Source organism: Tachypleus tridentatus, chromosome 7 (genome assembly GCF_004210375.1).
Source record: "Tachypleus tridentatus isolate NWPU-2018 chromosome 7, ASM421037v1, whole genome shotgun sequence".
NCBI lineage: Eukaryota > Metazoa > Arthropoda > Merostomata > Xiphosura > Limulidae > Tachypleus > Tachypleus tridentatus.
The window spans coordinates 36,725,238-36,745,877 of record NC_134831.1 but is presented as its reverse complement, the minus strand read 5'-3'; the positions used below and the strand labels follow the sequence as shown (position 1 = coordinate 36,745,877).

The 20,640-nt window shown below is 32.4% G+C and overlaps 1 protein-coding gene across 3 annotated transcripts in view; it reads right to left on the bottom strand.

Moving 5' to 3' along the window:
• The window catches only part of LOC143255443 (paired box protein Pax-6-like), a 156,285-nt gene that overhangs the window by 97,582 nt on the left and 38,063 nt on the right, over window positions 1–20,640 (bottom strand). For 2 of the 3 annotated variants that reach the window (XM_076511114.1, XM_076511116.1), the window contains exon 1: window positions 709–821. The exons of the other annotated variant lie outside the window; for it this stretch is intronic. The gene's annotated coding sequence lies outside the window, so the exon portion shown is untranslated. Of the gene's footprint in view, window positions 1–708; window positions 822–20,640 lie in introns of those variants that run through there. 3 annotated transcript variants of the gene reach the window in all.

The following is a 20,640-nucleotide window of genomic DNA, read 5'->3' as shown; positions in this document are numbered from 1 at the left end:
TATTAACATTTCTTCACACAATTGAAAATGTGTAAATGAATTTTGTAACCCTGTTCCAGTTGTATCATAACAATCTGCTCTTTAGCACTTCAGACTTGAAATTGAAGCTTCCTGTTTATGATTCTTCATTTAGTGCTTTACTTCATTATATATTTTTATCAGTTTATTTAGTGTTTTTAAACATATAATCCATCTAATTACATACACTGTATATAAGTCATATGTATTTCATATGCTTGAATACATGTGTATTTCGGGTGTTTATAGAAAGAGGTACAAAAATATATTTTAAAGATTAGATGAGTCGTAAGAGAATGTCTTCAATTACTTATTTCATTCTTGGTCAACAAACGTATTATAGGCACATTAAAATCAAGCGAAAGGATCATTGTTATATTCTCTAAGTAATATTGTAAAATTGTGATATTAAATGAAATAAAATATTGGAACTATATTGTTGTATTCTCTGTGGAAGTCAACAAATGGGATGAAATTGTTTAAAATAAGTTAAATTAATGCATTAATCTACGTGTGACAGAAACATAAAACCCTCAAAGTCCCGCGTGAAGATAAATAACGTATGAAGAACAGCATAATAATTGTTAAAACTGCTGAGAAAATAGATAAATCCTTGAAATATATGTAAAGGAACGTTTATCTATTATTACAAAAAAATATAATATAAAAAAATAATATTTTAATACTTACCACGAGAAGATCCGACTCTACGGTTTTGGCAACTTTATTGAAAGCTAGGGTTTTCTTATTCGGTTAATTCTGATTCTGTATTATTTAGTTTCAACTATCGTTACTAGATGGCGTTTTCTATCAATAAAGTGCAGTCAAATTTGTTGAGTTTCGGTCACTTGTGATTGTATCATTTATACGTTCTTATACATAACGTCTTTCAGTCTTCTTTGCCCACTTCTCTGTATGAGCTCTGGACTTCGCTTGTACACAGTTGTCCGTACGCACCTAACGACGTTGAGTTCTGCGCCGAGGGTGAACCTGCACAGGTAATAAAAGTTTGTTTTCGATAATAATTTCGATTCGTCGCCTAACCACGTCGAGGAAGCTTGAAATAATTACCTACTGCAACAATGGCCACGCAAAGCAATCTTCATTCGCTTTCCAGGGTAGTTATGCCCACGCTGATTGGATGTTTTTAAGATGGTGACATATTCAGCTGAGACTTAATGAGCACTGCTCAGAACTGGTAGGCGGAGCTTGTGCGACTTTACTACAAATCATGGCCGAGCACGTGCTACTACCTCTCACTAACAAATCATGCGTTTTCCTGCACAAAGCACACGTTGACTGTAACATCAATGACACCAGAACCACAAAGCTACTTGTTCACATGAGCACCCATGGGAGACTTGACGCGCCTCCTACTAAAACCTGTTTAAGAACAAACATGTCAGACTAAGTCATAGCGAAGTGTCGGTCGCAACCAACACATAGGACCTTCTCTCATGTGAATGGCACAACGTTAAACAACAACAAAAAAGATGTTATATATCACTAGGCATGATGCTGTGTTTCTTTATATTATTTAGTAAAACGTGTCAAATTACACATGAGTTACATGAAACATGTTGGATCATGCGACAGTTTCTAGACCAGAAGAAAGCAGAATGTTACGAGTTACTTAATTGATATGTTCAGAAATCTTACGAGTTTCTTCAGTTCCTCCCCTAATATAATATAACACGAGTTATAGTTTCATGTATCATCTAGGAAGTCTGGAAATATTTTCACGACACAGACATTTCGGTGTACACCAACTGTAACACACTTGTATATACCACACTGTTACTCTTGAACAAAGTGCTGTCAGTAGTTCACATTGTTATATGCAGTATGAAGACACTCATAAACTGAGGAATATTTTAATATGCAGACGATTGGTCGTTTAACACTAATTTTTAATGATAAAGTACAATATCTAAGATATTAAGACGAGATGCTACATGTGATTCAGGACTTTAAAAAATACTCGTTTATAATTATATTGATAGTAGAGACAAAAGTTTAGGTTGTCATTTTGTTTCTAGAGTCGCATGGAAAAATAAAAATACAGTTACTTATTGTATCTAGTGGACACTGTGATTTTAGTATTCTTACTTTGTCAGTAAACATTAACAAATACACTGACGTATTGTATCTAGTGGACACTATGATTTTAGTATTCTTACTTTGTCAGTAAACATTAACAACATATCAATTACTTATAGCTTCCTCTTGGCTTATGTAGTTGTGGTTATTATCGAGGACACCTTACTAAAGTTTGTGATTCTTTACAGAGTGTAGACAACCATTCTGTAGCTTTACAGTAAAACATCAACACCTACGACAGGTGTAGACACTTCTACTGAAACCACATAAAACCGGACATAAACTTTCTTTAATTTGGAGTTCGAAATACGTTGACTTTTATTGCTGTTCTGAAGCATACATTGAAACATCATGAAGCGTCTGTTTCTTGTTTTTTGAAGAACTTGTTATGTAGTTCAGTGTTTCAATATGACGAAACAAAACTATTACAGGCGTTTTACATTCTTGATTCTTATATTAAAAAAACTGTGTGAGAGGTGAACAGGTGTAAAAGAAAACGATTATTTTAAGATGTGGTAATTTGGTGAAGTCTTTCTTCATTGGTAGAACTATGATGTATCAACTAATGAAGTCTTTCTTCATTGGTAGAACTAGGATGTATTAACTAATGAAGTCTTTCTTCATTGATAAAGCTAGGATATATCAACTAATGAAGTCTTTTCTCATTGGTAGAGCTAGGATATATCAACTAATGAAGTCTTTCCTCATTGGTAGAGCTAGAATGTGGCAACTGTTGAAGTCTTTCCTCATTGGTAGAACTAGGATGTGGCAACTGTTGAAGTCCTTCCTCATTGGTAGAGGACTAGATTCATAATAAGAAATTAAAATGAAAACGTGCGGGCAAAGTGTTGTTCCTATTCCTTTGAAACGCATATGAAGAAAGTCTTCGTCGCGTGTCATGGGCGTGTGCAGCACGAGGTACAACGCGACCAGCTGGATAGACAACAACGATAAGGTCACGTTGAATTAAACCACAGTTTCTTAAAGAAACTATAAATGTTATACTTAGTAGTTTAATAGTGATGACACTGTAGTTTTTTTAAGAAATCTGGTTTGATTTAACATGTTTCAAATAATTTCACAATCCTTGGAAGAATGTGCACTGACTACAAAGAAATAATAAAAAAAAATACATCAAGAACAGCACATTTCTAAATTCCAATTTGATAATACGTAACTGTAATACGAAGTGAAACTTAAAAAGTTGAGTGGTTTGTAATACAACAGTAGCAACTACTCTCAAAGGTTTAGTATTCTTGTTTGATACATAAAGAGTAGGTCGTATTAAAGTGTGTATTAAAATGATTTAAAAAAAGAGTCCAAAACACTGACTATTTATAAAAACAACTAAAGTGAAATTTAAAACAGTTTCCACGAAATCAGACGTAATGATCCGAAACGAGATATTGAAATCATTTTCCAGAATATCCATAAACCAGATATATTATAACCTGAGATCAGAATATCCATAAACGAGATAATTATAACCTGAGATCAAAATATCCATATACCAGACAATTATAACCTGAGATCGGAATATACATACAGCAGATAATTATAACCTGAGATCAGAATATCCATATACCAGATAATTATAACCTGAGATCAGAATATCCATATATCAGATAATTATAACCTGAGATTGGAATATCCATAAACCAGATAATTATAACCTGAGATCAAAATATCCATATACCAGATAATTATAACCTGTGATCAGGATATTCATATACCAAACACTTATAACCTGAAATCGGAATATCCATATACCAGATAATTATAACCTGTGATCAGAATATTCATATACCAGACAATTATAACCTGAAATCGGAATATCCATACACCAGATAATTATAACCTGAGAGCAGAATATCCATATACCAGATAATTATAACCTGAGATTAAAATTCATTCTGAGGTCCCTAACATGAAAATATAAAACATAAAGAATACAGAACATAACTTGTACGAAACTGTGTTTCTAATACAAGGATTGGTTACAAAATCTGATGTATCTAACGCTTGTACACTCATCAACTTAATGAGTTGTAATAAAATATGTTGTTTTCTCAATTGCACACAAAGCTACACAAGGGCTCTCTGCGCTGCCGTCTCTAATTTAGCAGTAAGGCTAGAGTACTCACAGAAACACTCATATGTTTTTAATATAAAACAAATCACCACAATAACACTCCTATACATTTAATATAAAACAAATATTCCCAGAAAAACTTTTATATTTTTAATATGAAAGAAGCACCCACAGAAACAGTTATATATTTTTAATGTAACACAACTACACATAAGAGCACTCATATATTTTTCATAAGAAAGAAGTACCCATAGAAACACTCATATATTTTTAATTTCAAACTAGTACTATTTTTGAAATAAAACAAGTACTCAGAGAAACACTAATATATTTTTAATATAGTAGAACCACTCATAAAGAAACGCATATATTTTTAATACAAAACAAGTACCCACAAAAACTGTGATATATATTTAATATAAAAGAATTACACATAGAAACATTCATATATTCTCAATATAAATCAAGTACCCTCAAAAACATTCAGATATTTTAAATATGAAACAAGTATTCACAAAACACTCATACATTTTAAATATTAAACAGGTTTCTACAGAAACACTCATATATTTAAGTATAAAACAAATAATCACAAAAACGCTCATATTTTTAATATGAAATAAGTAAATTCTGAAACACTCATATATTGTTTATACGAAAGAAATACTAACAGAAACACTCACATATTTAATACAAAACAAGTACCCACAAAATACACCTATTTTTAAAATGAAATAGGTACCCAAAGAAAAACTCGTATATTGTTTATAAGAAAACGTATTCACAGAAGCAGTCATATATTTTTAATATAAAACAAGTAGTCACACAAACACTCATATATTTATAATATAAAACAACTACCCATAGAAACACACATATATTTTTATTATGAAATAAATACCTAAATAATTTTTTGTTTGTTTTTGAATTGCACGCAAAGCTACACAAGGGCTCTCTGCGCTGCCGTCTCGAATTTAGCAGTAAGGCTAGAGTACTTACAGAAACACTCATATGTTTTTAATATAAAACAAATCACCACAACAACACTCCTATACATTTAATATAAAACAAATATTCCCAGAAAAACTCATATTTTTAATATGAAAGAAGCACCCACAGAAACAGTTATATATTTTTAATGTAACACAACTACACACAGGAGCACTCATATTTTTCATATGACAGAAGTACCCACAGAAACACTAATATATTTTTAATAGAAAACATATACCCGCAGGAGCACTCATCTATTTTTAATATAGAACAAGCATTCAAAGAAACACTCATATATTTTTAATATAAAAGAACCACTCACAGAGAAAGTCATATATTTTAAATACAAAACAAATACCCACAGAAACACTCATATATTTTTAATATAAAACAAATACTTACAGAAATACTCATACATTTTTAATATAAACAAATACTCACAGAAACACTCATATATTTTTAATATAAAAGAACCACTCACAGAGAAAGTCATATATTTTAAATACAAAACAAATACCCACAGAAACACTCATACATTTTTAATATAAACAAATACTCACAGAAACACTCGTATATTTTTAAAATAAAAGAAATATCCACAGAAACACTACTATATTTTTAATATTAAACTAATACCATAGAGACACTCATATATTTTTCATTTTAAGAATGAAGATGTATGTATAATAAGTTTAACGAAGTATTGAATGTATGAATAAGTAACGTAAATCTCTGGACACAGAAGTATAGTGCTTACTTGGTGTGTTAACGTAAATCTCTGGACACAGAAGTATAGTGCTTACTTGGTGTGTTAACGTAAATCTCTGGACACAGAAGTATAGTGCTTACTTGGTGTGTTAACGTAAATCTCTGGACACAGAAGTATAGTGCTTACTTGGTGTGTGTTAACGTAAAGAAGTATCTTACTGGACACAGAAGTATAGTGCTTACTTGGTGTGTTAACGTAAATCTCTGGACACAGAAGTATAGTGCTTACTTGGTGTGTTAAAATCGGACACAGTATAGTAAACTATAGTGCTTACTTGGTGTGTTAACGTGGACACAGAAGTATAGTGCTTACTTGGTGTGTTAACGTAAATCTCTGGACACAGAAGTATAGTGCTTACTTGGTGTGTTAACGTAAATCTCTGGACACAGAAGTATAGTGCTTACTTGGTGTGTTAACGTAATCTCTGGACACAGAAGTATAGTGCTTACTTGTAAACACAGAAGTATAGTGCTCTGGACACAGAAGTATAGTGCTTACTTGGTGTGTTAACGTAAATCTCTGGACACAGAAGTATAGTGCTTACTTGGTGTGTTATTTTCGTAATACGTTCTAATAACCTTTGTACCTTAAATTGAGATATTTCCTCTATTGGTCAGTAATACGTTTTAGCTTCTTTGATGTATCTCATGAACATAGAGTTTATATCTTGAAGTGTGTTATTGGAATTTAAAACTATCATTTACGTCGCAAAGTGCAGGTGATCAATTTAATTGTAATTAGTGGTTATAACATGTTGATTAACATAACAAACTTTATTATTTATACATGATGACGATAAAAATATTGTATTCTTAATATGACACTGTATTTTATTAGTACAAATGAATTTGCAATCATAATGTGTAATGTCAGCTAGATGTTAAGTATTAGTTAAGATAATATTGTTCAAAATAAAAATAATGAATTTTATTTAATTATGTTAATGAAGAACGGTTCATAATTGTATTGATGTATAAGTTCATTGTCCATAAGAATGTATTTCCCGATTTTCCGGTGAGTTCAGGGGTTAGCATCACTAAAATGCGGAGTTCGATTCCTGAGATGAGCAAATTGCAACGAGCTTATTGTCTGCTTCTTCACTAAACAAATAACAACAAAAACATTATTTTTCTATAAACTAATAAATTTTGTTGTGCATTATCGGCCCACGGTATGTTTACAGATTACAACTTAAACATCCTGGGCTCGATTACCGGTGGTTGCAGCAGACAGCCCAAAGTAGCTTTCCTTCTAACAACAGTACATCACTAGAGTTATACCCTTATAATGGTGTATATCTCACTTCACATAGGCATATATTATAAAGGAGCCGTGTGTTTTAAAATAGATGTATATCATAGTGTAATATCAATATTTGAATATTTTTTTCTATCTGTGTAACACAAATAACCAGACGAAGGATCGTAACAGCTACGTGCTTCTTAAAGCATTTATGACGTAACTGAATGTTGTTAAAAACTTCAAAGATAGCGATGTTGACAAATTACAATTTTTTGACACCGTCGGTTGCGGTACAGAGTAAAGTGAACGAACTAGACTGGAACTGTTTTCTCATACTTAAAGCTATTTTACCATACAAATTACATTATTTCTTTCTGACCTGAATAAAGAATGCTTGGGATACTTCTTGATCTGACCCTGTGTTCATTTTGAATCTCATATATAAATAGTGTTAGCAATACTTCTGATCAGATTTCACGTGTAGATAACGTTAATGATAGAATCGCTAGATTTCTCTTCGCTTTAGATCTAGTACGTAGATAACGTCAATGATATGTTACTTGATCTAGCGGTAAAAAGGTTCCGTATCTCCGGGACGTGCCTAGCGTGGCGCGGTGAACAGAGACTGGCTCGCAATCCGCGAGTTTAAGTCCCGTCACCGAGCACGTTCGTCTTTTCAGCCTTTGGGCGAGTTTTAACGTGACCGTCAGTCCCACTTTTTGTTATTGAAAAGTAAGTAGCCCCAAAAACTACAGGAAATTAAACAAAGCAGACAAAATCTTCTGACCGTGTTTTTTCAACTGTAACATAAAATATAAGTGAAAAAAAAAAACATGTCTGTATAAACTTTGATCACTTAGTTCAAACTATTAACATATGTATGGGAATATTTCATGAATAAATCACTACTGATAACAAAAGTTCGATAAATTTTTATATATTTGTGACGAACCCCCCCCCCCAAAAAAGCAACAACTTTAAAACAATGTATTAAATCCCCCCGCTAGTACAGCGGTAAGTCTACGGATTTAGAACGCTAAAATCAGAGGTTTGATTCCCCTCGGTGAGCTCAGCAGATAGTCCCACGTGGCTTTGCTATAAAACAAACACACACAATGTATTAAAAGTTTCTTTTTGTTTCAGTGTTCGTTTATTGTGTGTAACAGTGATTGAAGCCATTATATATTTATATTAGTGCTTGTAACAATTTGTACCATTTCAGAAACCAAACTTGGTTAAGTATCCGACGTTCCAATACCACTTAATGACCTGTCTTGGTTAGATCTTTTTAACAACAATATTTATGTATTGGTTTGTTTTCGATTTTTTAAAACATTATAATATTTGTGTGGCTTTCTAACCCTTCTGAAGTCACAGAGTATACATCAGGTAAACTATTGTGTAGGACACAAGTTTCGCTCGCTCTCATCTTCAGGCTCAGTTTGGAATAGACGCTTCTTCCTTTTTTTAAGGTGTCTTCACACTGTGACTGAGTTCAGCCTAATAGTACCGACATTGGTTATTTTTATAGATTAGACTTGTATGGAATATTTATAGTTTCAGTTAATTTTATGGCATATTTAATTTAAAGATATTACAACAGCTAGAAAATATGCCCCTTTACCTTAAGAAAGCACTTCTTACTTTTGATAATAAAATAAACTGTGACGTCAATGTGTCCAGCTCAGAGCTTCCACTCCACCAATCATGTATCTGAATTTAAATCGCAAATAAAAAGTGATAAATTCACAACTTTTCGTGAAGGAAGGCAAGTTTTTTCACATGGAATTCAATAGATGTCACCACAGCTTCTTGAAGGTGATGACGAATCAAACCGTTATGTGGTCCCACTTTAAGCAGGTTGGGGACTGAAATAAGATATTTTCTGTGACACGTCGCACTGCTTAAAGAATATTGATGTATTATTGACCAATACAACAAATTCTCATTGCCATATCTAGTCTTTACCAACCGGACACCGATATGTCCGCGAACTTTGAACGCTAAAACTCAGAGTTCGATTCCACACTCTAGACACAACAGATAACCAAATGTGGCTTTGTTCTAAAACAAACAGTTTACCAGTTCATAAAAATAAAACTCAGAGTTCGATTCCACACTCTAGACACAACAGATAACCAAATGTGGCTTTGTTCTAAAACAAACAGTTTACCAGTTCATAAAAATAAAACTCAGAGTTCGATTCCACACTCTAGACACAACAGATAACCAAATGTGGCTTTGTTCTAAAACAAACAGTTTACCAGTTCATAAAAATAAAACTCAGAGTTCGATTCCACACTCTAGACACAACAGATAACCAAATGTGGCTTTGTTCTAAAACAAACAGTTTACCAGTTCATAAAATAAAACTCAGAGTTCGATTCCACACTCTAGACACAACAGATAACCAAATGTGGCTTTGTTCTAAAACAAACAGTTTACCAGTTCATAAAATAAAACTCAGAGTTCGATTCCACACTCTAGACACAACAGATAACCAAATGTGGCTTTGTTCTAAAACAAACAGTTTACCAGTTCATAAAAATATCATGTGACTATGTAATGTTATATGCAGCCTGTATATGTATGAGGTTGTTACCAATATGGTATATGTGTAATAAATATAACGATGGGTGTGAAGTGGCTTTGGTATAAGAAAGCACACAAACAATGGGTGTAGAGTGACGTAACTTATTGTAAAGGTGCACGTAAAGACTGGGTATTATCTGTTGTATTAACAATTAGAACTGATTTCTTTACAGCTAAAACATCACTGAACCACAGGTGAACATTCTTCATCACTTGAAGAACCGATTTTCTTTTTAACTTCTATATTAAAATAAGAATGTACAAAAATCATGACTAACACGCATATCCAAAACGTGATCTCACCATCGCCAAAAAACACTGAAATACCAGTGGAGTTTTTGTTCCTGGGGGATCACTGGTTTGGTTTGAATTTTGCGCAAAGCTACACCAGGGCTATCTGCGCTAGCCCTCTATAATTTAGCAGTGTAAGACTAGAGGGAAGGCAGCTAGTCATCATCACCCACCGCCAACTCTGGGCTACTCGTTTATCAACGAATAGTGGGATTGACCGTCACAATATAACGCCCCCACGGCTGAAAGGGCGAGCATGTTTAGTGTGACGGGGATTCGAACCCACGACCCTCAGATTACGAGTCGAGTACTTTAACCACCTGGCCATATGGGGTTAGGGATCATTGAAGTGTGTTTAAGAGGGACGTACGATATGTGATCGGTTTCACAACTTTAAAACCGAACGAGATTTTTGCAGTTCTGACTATTTCGAACACAGATAAAGGGTGTTTCAGATGAACACAGATAAACGTTGTTTCCGAGAGTGAAAACGTGAACTTTTCAGACACCAAATCACCACACGAGTTATATTTCTTGTCTTATTTTATACCTAATAGACTTGATTCCACTTTTTTATAAACATTTCTCAACCTAGACTAATATTCTATTAAACATTACCGGAAGGTGACCAGTACTTCCTATATTAATCAAAACAACACCGTTGCTCGTATTATGGTAGTTCCAGCTTAAAACAAGTGTCGTTTATTTCTATTGTACACGTTTTATAACACACTCGGAAACATACCTGCTAACATCATCGTGTAGTCCGTTTGAAACAAAACTTAGAATTATACCGCTGCCCTACAAACATCCTCGTTTCCATGTTAGTAGATTTAATTAAATTATAAAACTATTAAATAAATATTCGATGTTAGAAATACGATAAATAAATAATAATGTGCACTTAAACTTTGCCTATAAAATCTTGTTTGTAAGTGACTTAAATAAAATTGACAATTATTACAGTTTACATACTTAATCTGGTTCACACCATAACGGTCGTTGTTGTCTGGAAGTTGAAGATATGAATAGCGTCTGGATCATAACTCAGAGGTAAATTCTATTATATACATCTTGAAATCTATAACAACTGTGAAAGGGACGTTACTATGTGTAACTTTTATCTGTAATACCTATAAAGTAAACATTATTAGGTGTAACTTTAAATTTATAACAACTATCAAGGAGATATTATTATGTGTAATTTAAAATAAATACCAATTATAAAGTAGATATTGTTATGTGTAATTACAAATCTATAACAACTGTGAAATATACATTAGTATGTATAACTTTAAATCTATATCCACTGTGAAGTAGATATTAGTATGTATAACTTTAAATCTATAGCCACTGTGAAGTAGACATTAGTATGTATAACTTTAAATCTATAGCCACTGTGAAGTAGACATTAGTATGTATAACTTTAAATCTATAGCCACTGTGAAGTAGACATTAGTATGTATAACTTTAAATCTATATCCACTGTGAAGTAGACATTAGTATGTATAACTTTAAATCTATAGCCACTGTGAAGAAGATATTAGTATGTATAACTTTAAATCTATAGCCACTGTGAAGTAGACATTAGTATGTATAACTTTAAATCTTTTGCCACTGTGAAGTAGACATTAGTATGTATAACTTTAAATCTATATCCACTGTGAAATAGACATTAGTATGTATAACTTTAAATCTATAGCCACTGTGAAGTAGACATTAGTATGTATAACTTTAAATCTATAGCCACTGTAGACATTAGTATGTATAACTTTAAATCTATAGCCACTGTGAAGTAGACATTAGTATGTATAACTTTAAATCTATAGCCACTGTGAAGTAGACATTAGTATGTATAACTTTAAATCTATAGCCACTGTGAAGTAGACATTAGTATGTATAACTTTAAATCTATAGCCACTGTGAAGTAGACATTAGTATGTATAACTTTAAATCTATATCCATAGCCACTGTTAATATGTCTATAAATAGACTTTAAATCTATAGCCACTGTGAAGTAGACATTAGTATGTATAACTTTAAATCTATAGCCACTGTGAAGTAGATATTAGTATGTATAACTTTAAATCTATAGCCACTGTGAGTAGTATTAGTATGTATAACTTTAAATCTATAGCCACTGTGAAGTAGACATTAGTATGTATAACTTTAAATCTATATCCACTGTCAAGTAGACATTAGTATGTATAACTTTAAATGTATATCCACTGTGAAATAGACATTAGTATGTATAACTTTAAATCTGTAGCCACTGTGAAGTAGACATTAGTATGTATAACTTTAAATCTATAGCCACTGTGAAGTAGATATTAGTATGTATAACTTTAAATCTATAGCCACTGTGAAGTAGACATTAGTATGTATAACTTTAAATCTATAGCCACTGTGAAGTAGACATTAGTATGTATAACTTTAAATCTGTAGCCACTGTGAAGTAGACATTAGTATGTATAACTTTAAATCTATAGCCACTGTGAAGTAGACATTAGTATGTATAACTTTAAATCTATAGCCACTGTGAAGTAGACATTAGTATGTATAACTTTAAATCTATAGCCACTGTGAAGTAGACATTAGTATGTATAACTTTAAATCTATAGCCACTGTGAAGTAGACATTAGTATGTATAACTTTAAATCTATAGCCACTGTGAAGTAGACATTAGTATGTATAACGTTAAATCTATAGCCACTGTGAAGTAGAAATTAGTATGTATAACTTTAAATCTATAGCCACTGTGAAGTATTAGGTTGAGGAATAATTCGTGAGCGTTTTTAAATAATTTCATTCAAGCATTACATGCAAGACTATACAGTACTTCAATGCATGAACACATTACACCCAAAACATTTATTATGATACTTTATTTCATGTAATACCTAGGTATATAGTATGCATTGTTTTAAACGAAATTGCAAGAAATTAAATGCGAAAAGCAGATGGTGTCGAAAATGCTCGATTTTGTCCACTTGACATTCCATTTAATGAGCTGAAAATGAAAGCAAAAATTAAAGACATATGAAAATCAAACACACCATCTATTAGAGCAAAAAATTATCTACCAAATGACATGAAATATTTTGCGAAAGCGTTTCATTTATGAATATATTTTTTTAACTTGAAAAAACGCTCACGAATTATTTCTCAACCCAATAGATATTACTATGTATAACTTTAAATCTGTAGCCACTGCGAAGTAAATATTATTATGTGTAATTTCAAATATATACCAACTATAAAGTAGAGATTATTATGTGTAGTTTTAAATCTATAGCCACCGTGAAGCAGACATTATTGTAGTAGACCTTAAATCTATAATCATTCTTAAATGCATATTATTCTAGGGGAATTAAAATGTGGTATTATGCAAAAGGCCTATTCGTGATATGATAGGTGAAATATTATTACATCTGATTTGTTTTCATTCATAAGTTCTGAGAAACTTCATTATTTGATGACATTTTGTACATTTGTAAAAGTTGTTTTAAATATCATAAAGCCAGAATATTAAACATTTAAGTATATTCCACATTTGTTGACATTAGCCATCATAGAGTGATTGTATTTCATATCTGAATGATAAATACTTGACACAGCGCCCCCTAGTAGTGTATCTGCATGTCTGTATCACATCATTGTTGAAACACAGCTTCAGGGAACTTCAGGGATTATTGTGATACACCTGGTGACAACAGCATTGCATTATTTTGTATGTAGTGTACGCTTTACTTAAAAGCTGAAATCTTGGTTATAACTATTATTAAGTACACCTGCTAATAGCTATGTAGTAATAACTCTCCAGGCAACAAAACAGTGACATCTGTTAGAGAAAGATGAAGTTAATTAACGTTTTTATCGGCAAAGTGAAATAAAGATAGGCTTATATTATATTACTAAGCGAACTGAAATCCCAGTGACGATAACGAAAGAATGAGGTAAAATTTAAAAATGGACAGTCCGTAAGGTTCTTTGAACAGATCAAAAATATTCTCTGTGGTTGAATTTCTTTAAAGCAAACCTATGTTTAACCACCAGATTGAACACCAAGCAAGTAGATTTAAGTGATACTGAAGCATGTCTAATACTAGCCTGAAAACGAAGGAGAAATTCATTTTAAAAGGTACTTAAAGCTCATGGAATAGCTTGAATTTTCCTTTATTTTACAGAGTTGATTTCTGTTACAAACTTACATTCTGATTAAGGTGTAATTGGATACCAATAAGTGATAATTATATACGGTAATAAAGTATAACACACTCATTCTCTTAATGTTTAACAGAAAGCTCTACACTTGATGAAGAACTAATGACTGTTGTAAAGTTTTCAAAGAAACCTCGCCACAATATACCACAAGCAACTCTAATAGTTTATAATGGTACAATAGTTATATGTTTTCGTTCTTACATCTTCAGGGTACATTTATTTATAAGTCACATGAAGTGAAGGATGTCAAGATATGTTCGGTATATACAGAGGTTATGCACATTATATTACATCGACTTAGGAGCCTCCTGATATCGTTGTAGTCAGTAAGGCCAAGTCCGGACGTACTCTCTCTTACGATTGTGCATCTTGAAAATAGCCCTGCAACGTAGTTTTTGTGTTTTTTTGTTGTGAAAAAGGCTTCGTCGTCATGCTGACACTATCCGTACGGTTTAACGTAAGTGTACGAGGATAACTGTTTTCTAACACTAGCTTCAATAATCCCATCACACAGAAATATACAGTCACTTCATCTGGTTACTTGTCTCGTATATTTTCACACAAGCTAGCATAATTATTTATTTCATTCTCTGCTGTTTTAGGTAGGTTACAGTTGAACTAATACGTCAAGTAAACAATTTGTGTCACTCTCCCAGACAGAGATCTTCAAGTAGCGCAATGATTGCTACAGTGGCAAGCGTGCTTAAAGAGCAAACAGAACCTATATTCCTGTTTTTCTCAGGTTCTCGAGTTATCTCCTAACGTATTCCAATCAACTCGTGACACGCGTCCGTCGGGAAGGAGCACAGGTTTGGACTCTGCTTTGTGTTTGTTTTTTGTTTTGTTTTTGAATTTTCGTACAAAGCTACTCAAGGGCTATCTGTGCTAGCCGTCCCTAAGTTAGCAGTGTAAGACTAGAGGGAAGGCAGCTAGTCATCACCACCCACCGCCAACTCTTGGGCTACTCTTTTACTAACGAATAGTGGGATTGACCGTCACATTATAATGCCCCTACGGCTGAAAGGGCGAGTATGTTTGGCGCGACGGGGATGCGAACCCGCGACCCTCAGTAACACGATAGGCCATGCCGGGCCCAAATAAATGTGTGTGTGTGTGTGTTTTATAGCAAAGCCACATCGGGCCATCTGCTGAGCCCACCGAGGGGAATCGAACCTCTGATTTTAGTGTTGTAAATCCGTAGACTTACCGCTCTACTGGCGGGGAACCTTAACACGCTTGCCCATGCCGGGCCTACTGCTTTGTGTCGAAATGTCTTCATCAAAAGGACAGTAACGACACGGGACAGCAGCGGCACAGGACAATAACGACACGTGACAGTATACGATTACAATAAGCATATTGAATTTATAAAGTACTCCAATTTCTTTTGTTTTGGATCATGACACGTCGACAAAACAGTTTATATCTTGTTTTTTTTAAAACGTTGAATAGGGATATCTCTGGTACCATTTGATGCCCCTGGTTTTTGAATGAATTTGTTCCTAAATAAAATTTCATATTCTTAGCCTCCGAATCGCTTTATTCAACATTTTGTTTAAATGGCTGCTTACATAAGTTTATCTAACATTACCTGAATATTTTATTTTCCTAACTTTATCCATATTTTACACATATTCTTAATGTTAAGAAGGCGCTACACATGTGCTGTGTTATCTACATATTTCCACGATATTATATGTGCAGTTCTTACGACTGCCACTAGTGGTTGAAAGACTATATAAATAAATAATGCTTCTTTTTTCTTTTATGATCACAACTGTTGTATTATGTAATTTCTAATGGCTTTAACCATACCTTTTGTTAGTAACACAATGTTTTGTAAGACTCCACGTCAAATAAACTGCGTGTGATTAGGCATCTCGTTTAGTTTAGATTTCTCTCTATTTGTCTCTTTCTTATAAATACAAATAGAAATCATTAGAAAAGCCAGATGATCAGTTTTGGTTCACGTATTTTTCACTATACAGTACTAACGATCATGAAATAATATTTTAAAACAGCTATAAGGGCTAACAAAATAAACACGTTTTGTTTTATTGGAACACTATTCTTTTATGATAGACAGTTGTACCTAATAATATAAATGCGTTTGCTTTGGTGTTTTTGTTGTTGTTCAGTTAGCTCACGTAAATTCTTTTCTGAAAAACAAAGAGTTCTTACAACATAAACTTGCATCCCGTTGGAGAAAATACTAAGTTTTCTTGTGTAAGGCGTGTAATTTGTAACTAATGGTTACAACACTTTACAGTATGTAAAAGCACTACTAGTGGTGGAATTTTGGAAGGTCTTATTTTGTTAAAAAAGTATTTTATTACAAAAAAATCAATAAAAATGAAACAAACAGAATTCATCATCTAGAACGCCACCTACGATATTTGTACTTACATGTGCTTTATTGATACGTCTTTAAAAATTATCCATAGTATATTTAAAATAACATGAACGTCCAAAGAACGACCAACGTTATGTAATTCGTTTGACGAATACGACGATTAGGCCCGCACGTCTATAGTTACAATAAGAACAGACTTGTGAATGTCGTAATGCAAACGAGTTAGGAAATTACACCACAACAAAATAGTAACGTCACGCTTTACGAATAAAGCAAAACAACGTACGATTAAAAACTTCCGGTAAAACAAAGAACATTATCAGTTCGGTATCTTTACGGTGATTGGTGGATAGTTGCATCTATACAGACAAACGCACAACTTCGATTCCAATTGGTATTTCGTACAGAATTTAAATTTGATCTCTTGACATTCCATTCATTCTATGTTAGCGTATTAATATGTGAGCGAATACATGTTTATACAATACAAATGCAAGATAATCTTAATATTTACAATTGAGAGGACTATTGTAAAGTTCGTTAGCGTCATGGCATTATTGACACGAACAAAGAAAGGCGTGATGACAACAATTATGACAACAGACAAATATGGGTTAAAACACTGTTGATGAACAAAACACACATTGTTTTAACCATGCAATCATTCAATTGAAACCTTGTTTGAATAGGCGTTGCTTAACAACATCATACAATTAAATTTATTTACGTGATGTTAAGCAACGCCTATATCAACATCTACCACTAGATATAAAAATATGTTGTGATACAGAAAAAGGAAGTGTGACACAAAGTAAACAGTAACAAAGTTGTTACACAGGAAAAATATGTGAGGAAACGTTTCTAATAAACAAGGATAATTAATACGTGTTTTACATGTATTTTTATTATTATACGTTTTATTGAATAAATAAGGTTATTTCATTTATTAAACCCAAGTTTACTTGAAAATTACGTCCATACACACACAATCTATATATTCGTACCTTAAGATGCTAGGAACGTTTAACTACCACACTAACACTTGGATTCTGCTTCATTTAAACAGAATCAATAAAAATGGAAAAAAAAGATTTCTATTTAATAATAATAATGAAAAAAAACACTTCAATTGGATATGGACGTTTTCAATTTTCTTTGAATGTAACTAATTAAATACACGTTACTGGTTTGCTAATTGTGTAACAAATTGTAACTGAGTACATATATCATAATCTTTTTAAGCAATACAAGTTGTAAGCTAAACAATGTAAGATACAGACATTGTTACTTAAACAAAATACGTTATAGAAAATTACGATTAAATAGCACAGACAATGGAATATTAAGGCTCAACAACGTACTCTGCAGAAGCTAACAGTTGAAGTAATAGTAAATACACATGCAACATTAGTGAATTTTATATAATCATGCCATTAAAACACATCTTTGTTTACACTAAAATGCAATATATACATATATATATAAATTTACGTAAGTTCACCCTTATTTATGTTTTCATGGCAATATGATCGTGAATTTCAGGTTCTTGGATTTACCTGCATGTGTCGTAACAATACAGGCATCAATCTTAAGTGTCTACATATGTATAACTTACAACCATATAATAGTAGTTTCAGAACATGAGATGTTCTAGATCGTGACAATAGATTTAGAGATATCTCAAATGTATAACTGTAAGGAACGTGCCAGGAGTAGATTCTACTTCTAAAGTATGAATATTTCTATCCTAGGGGCTGATAAGATAAGAAACAGATTACAGGTTACACATTCAATTTTTTCCATGAAAAACGCATTTTTCTTTTACCGTGAGGCCATAAGTAGAGAATGTTTTATGAGAGGTTAAAATTAACCAATTTACTGATGCACGGACATGTTTCTTAACATTCAGAATGGCAGGGCGTTAAGAATCCAGAGTTTTTGTGTGAGTTAATAGTATAATTAAGGGTCTGATGAGGGAAACTTTAAAAACAAGGTCAGAATAAAAACCTCAATAATTTGTATCGTGAGCTCGAATCCCGTCACTGAATATCCTCGCCTTCTTAACCACGAGTGCGCTGTAGGTGACAATCAACCCCTCTGTTCGCTGTTAAAGGTCAGCTCAAAGGTTAGTGGAGAGTGGTACTGACTAATTGCCTTCACTATATTCTCGAATAGCTCTGAGTGAAATTGAATAAGCAAGGAAATAATCCTTAATAAAACCATGCCAGTTTTCTGCGAAACATTAAGTATAAACATATATTTTCTCAGTACAATAAAGTTATTTGTACCGGAAGATTTCTGATTTTAAAACTCTTTAATATTCCTTTATCTGAAATGTTAGGGTCGAAATACAAGATTCTGTAGTTCATTAAGCTGATTTTTATTCTCTACTTTTGAAGCCCTCTCCTACACACATGTCCTCCGTGGGACAGCAGTAAGCTTATGGACACAGCAGGTGGTCCAAAGTGGCTTTGCTCTAAAAAACACAACCAACCTTCTAACTACTTATTTTATTTTGTTCTAGAATTTGAAAATGTTTTAAAACAAAAGAAACTGTTGGCAAAAACCAATACACTTTATTTCCTTGTCATCCATCTGGTGCTTACAATAAAGAGGAAAGGATGACAACTACTATTTGAAACTTCATTGATATAACAACAGCTATCAACAAGTTTTACTGATATAACAACATATATTAACAGGTTTTAAAAATATAACGACATCCATCAATAGTTCTTAATGATATAACAACGGCTATTACCAGGCTTTAATGATATAACAACAGCTATCAACAAGTTTTAACGATATAATAACAGATATTAAGTGATTTTAAAGATATAACGACATCTATTAATAGTTTCTAAAGATATAACAATAGCTATTAAGATGTTTTAAAGATATAACAACAGCTATCAACAGGTTTTAATGACATAACAACACCTTTCCACAGATATTACTTATATAACAACAACCATCAACAGATGTCAGTGATATAACAAAATCTCTTTACAGATATTATTGATATAACAACAACCATCAAGAAATTTCAATAATATAAGAACACCTATTCCTAGGTTTTCATGATATAAGAACACCTATTAACAGGTTTCATTGATATAAGAACCGCTATCAATAGGTTTTAATGACATAACTACACCTTTCTACAGATATTAGTGATATAACAACGAAAGTCAACAGTTTTCAATGATATAACAACAGCTGTCAACATGTTTTAAAAATATAACAACAGCAATCAACAAGTTTTAATGATATAATAACAGATATTAACAGATTTTAAAGATAAAACGACATATGTCAATAGTTTTTAATGATGTAACAACAGCTGTCAATATGTTTTAAAGATACAACAACAGCTATCAACAGGTTTTAAAGATATAACAATAGCAATGAAGAGGTTTTAAAGATATAACGACAGCTAGCTATAGGTATCAATGATAGAATAACGGTTATCAACAGGTTTCAGTGATACAACAACAGCTATCAGCTGGTTTTAATGATATAACAACAGCTATAAACAGGTTTTAATGATATAAAAACAGCTGTCAACATGTTTTAAAAATAAAGCAACAGCTATCAACAGGTATGAAAGATATAAGAACAGCTTTGAAGATGTTTTAATGATATAACAATATATATCAAGAGGTTTTAAAGATATAACAACAGCTATAAACAGGTTTCAATGATATAACAACAGCTATCAAGATGTTTTAATGAAATAACACAAGCTATAAAAAGATTTTAAATATATAACAACAGCTATCAACAAGTTTTAATGATATAATAACAGATATTAACAGGTTTTAAAGATATAACGACATCTATTAATAGCTTTTAATGATATAACAACAGCTATTAACAAACTTTACTGATATAACAACAGCTGTCAACATGTTTTAAAGATACAACAACAGCTATCAACAGGTTTTAAAGATATAACAACAGCTG